The following is a 6602-nucleotide window of genomic DNA, read 5'->3' on the forward strand; positions in this document are numbered from 1 at the left end:
GTTATATTACTGACAAATGCGTCGAAATCATATCACTTACAAGGGAACCTCGCGAACCCAAAAATTCTGATTTTAATTTATTACACGAAATTAGATAATATTGTGCTACAATTTTCACTAAAGTAGAAAAGTAAATAATATTTAATCGATGGCTGCGTTCAGCAGAGAAAGCAAATCAGTGAGCGCTTAGTGATTCTTTATTGTGATTAGTTTCTGCATTTAGATCTAACGAAGATCTTTCTTGCTTTTTAATATATTTTATTAAACAATTAATTATTTATTACAATTAACATATTTATTATAATTAAGTATTAAGCACATTAAAAAAAAACATTATTACACCATTTATTAGTAAAATATCACATTTTTAACTTAATTATAATATTACAAAAAATTTTTTTTTTTAATTTTTTAACCGACGATATTTTTGTTTAATTTGCAGTGTAAATGTCAATAGTGAGAAAGACTACATATTTTGTAAATGAAATAAGTTTATATTTTTCTGCAAAATAAGAGGTATGTTGTTTTGCATTGCAATTGGGACAAAAAGATTATAAGTGACTTACAACTGGGTCATCAATAAACCGTTATTAAAATTTAAATAATTATTTTACAAATAAAAACCTTTTTATTTTAATTAAATATGATAGCTAAAAGTTCAGAGAATTATTATATAAAATATATATTTGACTTATTATACTTCTTTTTCTAAACATAAAAAAAATTGTAGTCATCAATCTTAAATGACTTATAACTGAAACAGCTACCTTAACATCTTCATCTTCTACTTTACCAGTCATACATATTCCAGATCTCGCAAAAAAAATGATCAACCTTGAGTACTTTAATCTGAATAAGATTCTGTTGTTTATTATTGGCTTCTGGCCCTATAAACAATCAAATTTCACTCGATTGCAATTTGTTTTCCTGTCTAGTATTCTGACAACATATGTTATATTTCAGGTAAGTTTTAATAAAAATAAATCACATTAATATTATCATATTTGATGAATTAAACACTGCAATTTTTTTCCATAAAATTTGAATATCAAAATTGAGGTTAGCATAAAATTGTTACGTCAGCTGTATTAAAATATGAGCGTGCATACACATACGCATATACAGAGTGTCCATTTGAAATGTTTCCATTTATTTATTTTGTGACTGATTAATTTTTGCAAAAAATACCGAAAAACGTCAATTTTTTTCAGGAGGACGTATAAATACGATAAATGCGACGGTATTTATCATATTACTTCATCGTTTTCCCAAAAGTAGCTATCCCTTCAAAAATCTTCAATAGCAATAGAGGTCAAGTGGCATATCATTTTAAAGGCCATTCCAGCAGATAGCTTTATAAAAATGGTTGCTTAAAGTTTAAGAATCGTTTTTATTATTGTTTAGCAAATAATGAAGAACACATTTTGAACATTTAAAATAACATGCAAAATAAATAAATTTACTCTAAATTGTATCTAACATTGTTCTCTAAATTGCATTTAACATTTTCTTTCTTATACCTAATACTTTCTAATACGATTTCTCGAAAAAAATTCACTCAAATTAAAAAAAAAGCAAATGCTATTGTAAAGAGAATCAAAAGATTTTTAAAATGATATGCCACTTGATCCTTATTGCCATTTAAGATTTTTAAAGGGATAGCTACTGCAAAAACGATAAGGTAATACCGTTCCAATTATCGTATTAATACGTTCTCCTCAAAAACAAAATTGACGTCTTTCTTCAGTATTTTTCACAAAAATTAACCGGTCACAAAATAAACAGAATGAAAATTTTTCAAGTACACACTCTGTATATGTATATATACAGGATCTCTAGTAATTGATGAAAAATCTGTTAATGGCAGATTCTTGAGATCATTTGCAGTCGATTTTTCCTCAACGAAAATATCGAGAGACGTCATTATTTCTTGCAAGTTTCCAATTATTATCATTATATATCTTTGTGATTAAGCCTTAAATTAAAATTCTATTACAGTAAACGCTATCTTAAATTAACTAAAGAATGTAGATTCGGAAATTTTTTAACTTCAAAAAGTTTAGTTTGCGAAAAGTGCCTTTTCTTAATCGCTTAACTTGGAAATTATGGATGCCTCGACATTTTCGCTGAAGAAAAATTGTCACCAAATGATCTCAAGAATTTGCGATAGCAGGTTTTTTACCAATTACCAGACACCCTGTATATATATATATATATATATATATACACATACGAAAGATATATGTCATCGAAAAGATAATCTTTTAACGACTTTATTAAAGATTTTTTTACGAATTTTCAGACACCCTGTATATACATATATAGGTATATACAGGGTGTCTAACAATTCATAAAAAATCTCTCGTGTACAGGTAGAGCGGATAAAATTGAGCAAAAAAGCTCCTTATCATCTTGCGATTTTTGCAATAATTATTGAGAAATTAATTAAAAAATATTGCCCAATTCGTGTATTTGCACGTGGCGAGAAAAGCCAGCTCGCTGTCATGCGGTTAGTGATCGCGTGACAACGGGCTGTCTATATATATATTTTTTTTTCAAATTTTTTTTAATGCAAACTTGTAAGTAAAATCACTAATTTCCGGTGTACAACATTTATCTCACAAAGGTGTACTATAGAACTCATCATGAAAGTCTTAGCTTCTATATTTTTCTTTTCTATTTTTATGGTACAGTACAACTTGTTCTATCTTAATATCGAAAAAGTAAGTTAATATTTCACAGAAATTTGGAAGTTTATACAATTGATAACTTCATTAATAGATAGCTCTTATTTATCAATATAAGTTTTTCAAATAAGTTTTTATGTTGTATTCTCTGTCATTTTTTATGTATAAAAACAAATATATAAAATTGTTAAAAACAATAGATGCAGGCTTCATTGGATCGATTACTGCATGTATATAATGAGATAAAAGACAAAAATAAAATTGCTATTATGACGGAATGTGGATATAATGGTAAACGTTATACTGTTGTACTTACAAGTAAGAAAATTTTGTTAGATTTGCATGATGTACACATTCTTCTGAATGTAAGAACAATCAAGATTTCACTTTTGGAAAATGGAAAAACGAATTTTGACAAAATACAATAGTTTCTCCGTGCACATAATAATTAATAACAAATGTTTTTAAATTTTAAATAAAATCATCAAAAAGATAATAATAATCTATCACAAATTGATCAAGTTAAGGGAAGAATATTAAAGTTTCAATTATAACATACGCACATGAGTATGACACAGTATGTCAATTAATTTAAAAAACTCATATAACAGAAAAAATTATAATTTCGTTTTCTAACATTTTTCCAGTACTTGGCGTTTGCAGCATACTTTTTGGTTCTATTGTGTCATATTGGTCGGAAATTTTCAACTTTATATTATCGAAAAATGCGTCTAGTTCACATCATTTAATTATCATGACGGAATATTTTATCGATCAAGAAAAATATTATTATTTTATTCTGTTTCACTTTTATACATCGATTTGCATCGCGTTTCTTGTACTGTTAGCAACAGGAACAATGTTCATTATGTATTTTGAACACACTATTGGATTGTTTAAAATTGCCAGGTATAAACACAAATATCATAAATATTCATATAATATATCATTTTCAAACGAAATAAAATAAAACCATTTAACTTAACCAAAGAAATGCTTTCAGTTAATAAATTTTTGTGTAAGGTTATAACACAAATATTATTTATAGCTACCGTATCGAACGCGCAATGAACATTGACATGCTACGAAATATTCATCAAAAACACACTTTGATATACAAGGGTTTAATTTGTGCCGTCAACATTCATCGAAGAGGTATGAAGTTCGTATATACCCGATGTGGGTGAACTATATAGACATATAATAACAATTTTTTTCGTTTTTAAGCTTAACCAATTATTTGATATCCAGTCTTCAGACAATGATGTCCTGTTTATTAGTGATTACAGTGGCCTCGGTCAGCTTGAATCTGTATCGAGTAAGTTTCCTACTTTTCTGTCAAATTTATTTTTTAAAGCAAGCGCTTTAAATTTCAAAACAGAGGTTTTGCGTTCTAACGGGTGACCATTTGAGTTATGATTATTAAAAGAAACAATTATATACATTTTTCTTCTTCGATTTCGGCGTTTAATTGATTTTAGAATCCAATATCTAGGATATTTTATTTGATATTTCTTGTAAAATATATTTGTACAAATTTGCAAAAGAAAGTTATGTCACTAAGGATTTAGCAAATACTTTTCAATGTGTTTAAACTTAGTGGTTTCCAAATTTTTGAATTCAATATCAAAACTATCGAATTTGAAAAGGCAAAATGTAGCGGATTTCAATAATTGAAAAATTCAGATTTTTTCTTTGTTTTACTAACTTGAATTTGTTGATATATTAATTTTGAAATGAAATTTATTTTTAACAACGTAGAGAAAATCCTATATTTAATCATAAATATTGGACCAAATAAAATCGATATCACAAATTTATTTTAAAAGATAAAGGTCCTAACAAGATACACTTAAATATTTAATATTGTTGTATTTAATTATTAATTGTTGGTTTATGTAATTGAATTGTAATTGTAACATAAATGTTTGTAATACAATTTTATTATGATAAAATTCGACTGTCAATGAGATTTGATCATTTTTTTCTTGTGTATAAAAAAAATATTTTTTTATTAAATTATCTTTAAATCTTATTAGAGTTACATTAGATTTTTCAGATTATGTCGTCTGAAGAGAGTATTGAGAACATAATACTCCCTTTGTTATTTGGAAGTGTCACTATCTTATATATGTTTATAGCCAACTATGAAGGTCAAAATATAACAAATCACAATGATGACATATTTGCTACCGCGTAAGAAATGTATTTGCAAAACAATATGCACAAAAACTTCTGACTGTAACAATAAATCTTAAGATTAATATTTCTGCACAACAAGCACGATGCTAAAGTTTATTAATAAAGAACTATTACGAAATACATTTCAGAGATTTTTATTTAAATTTATTATTCACAATACGTTTTCTAGGTATAACGTTCAGTGGTATGTAGCTCCAGTGTACATACAAAAAAAATGGTACTTTTCTTGTTACAAAGAAATTCGATGATCTTTGGCTTTAAAATAGGTGGACTGTTTGTTGCATCTATAGAGTGGTTTGCTTCGGTATGTGAAAAAGGATGCAATAAAATATATTTAAAGAAATATATAATAAACATAAAAAAATGAGATATCTTTTATTCTAGCTGATAAATACTTCAGTATCTTACTTTACAATCATACATTCTACACAGTGACGAGATTATTATAATTTAAATTAAAATCACAACAAGAGAGATTATTAGATATAGAAAGTATAATAAAGAAAAAATATTCTTTACATACTTTTCATACATTAGAAAAGTAAAAAACTTTTTCTTTTTGATGTATAGTTTAGAGCTCACGACTTGTTCATGCAATAAAAAATAAAAAGACATAGTTATTAAACTCAAAATATTATTGCGTATTATATTCTTACAATGCATTGAAATTAAAATTGTACATATACTGTGCATGCGTGCAAACATGCGTCGGTTTGTATACACATTAAGTATAATAAAGTATAATTAACGTTTAATTATTTTACATTGCCTTTTTAATTTCAATATCATCACAAAGGATAATATCTCCTTCCCTCCCTCCCTCTCTCCCTCACTTCCTCTTTCTCTCTTTCTCTAACATGTTACACTTCTAAATAATTATTTATTGTTAACATTCAAATAATCATTTTATTTTTAAAAACAGATAAAGTAGAAATAGATTTGAGAAAAAAGATACAGAAAAATCAAGTAACGTTATACTGTATAATATTATGCACATAAAATAAAACTCTCGATTTACATGTATTTTGATATTTCAAAAAAAATTAATTATAAGTTTAAAATGACATGTAAAATGACTTGTATATAAAATACTAAATTATAAAATAAAAATATCATGTTGTGTAATTAAATAAAAAATAACACAATATATGCCATAAAATAACAAAAAATAGTACAAATATTTTTTTTCAAAATGAATGCAATAAAAATTATATAAATGTATTTAACTTTTAACTAATTTAAACTTGAAGCATTAAGAAAAAATTGCAAAAAATAATTTTCAGCTTTTAATTTTTTTCTACGTAATTAACATTGCGTAATGATTATTACCGTTCTGTATACATCATATTTTGTTATACATATTATATATTATTAAAAAAAAAATAACTACCAAGGCATTTAAATTATATATAATGTGAATTAATTATTGTGCAAATACATATATATATATATATATATATATGTGTGTAAACTGTATTTATATTAAATAAATTATTCAACTTCAAACGTAAACACCTACGTTTGGGAAAAATATATTCAGCTTTTTCAGCATTGCAATTCTTGTCAACAGAGAGATTATTTAGAAAACAATAAAGGTAAATACAAGTAATATTGTTACATCCCGGTAAAAAATTTTTATATATAATCAGACAAAAATGGTCGTAATTAATTATACAAATTTATATAGGAAATTTGTCCATTTTATATATAATT

At 25.6% G+C, this 6602-nt stretch overlaps 1 pseudogene; it reads left to right on the plus strand.

Annotated features, from left to right (window-relative positions):
• The first annotated feature begins 485 nt into the window (after positions 1-485).
• Positions 486-5324, plus strand: LOC140671076 (uncharacterized; annotated as a pseudogene).
• The last annotated feature ends 1278 nt before the right edge of the window (positions 5325-6602 follow it).

This window comes from Anoplolepis gracilipes, chromosome 11, assembly GCF_047496725.1.
Source record: "Anoplolepis gracilipes chromosome 11, ASM4749672v1, whole genome shotgun sequence".
Classification (NCBI taxonomy): domain Eukaryota; kingdom Metazoa; phylum Arthropoda; class Insecta; order Hymenoptera; family Formicidae; genus Anoplolepis; species Anoplolepis gracilipes.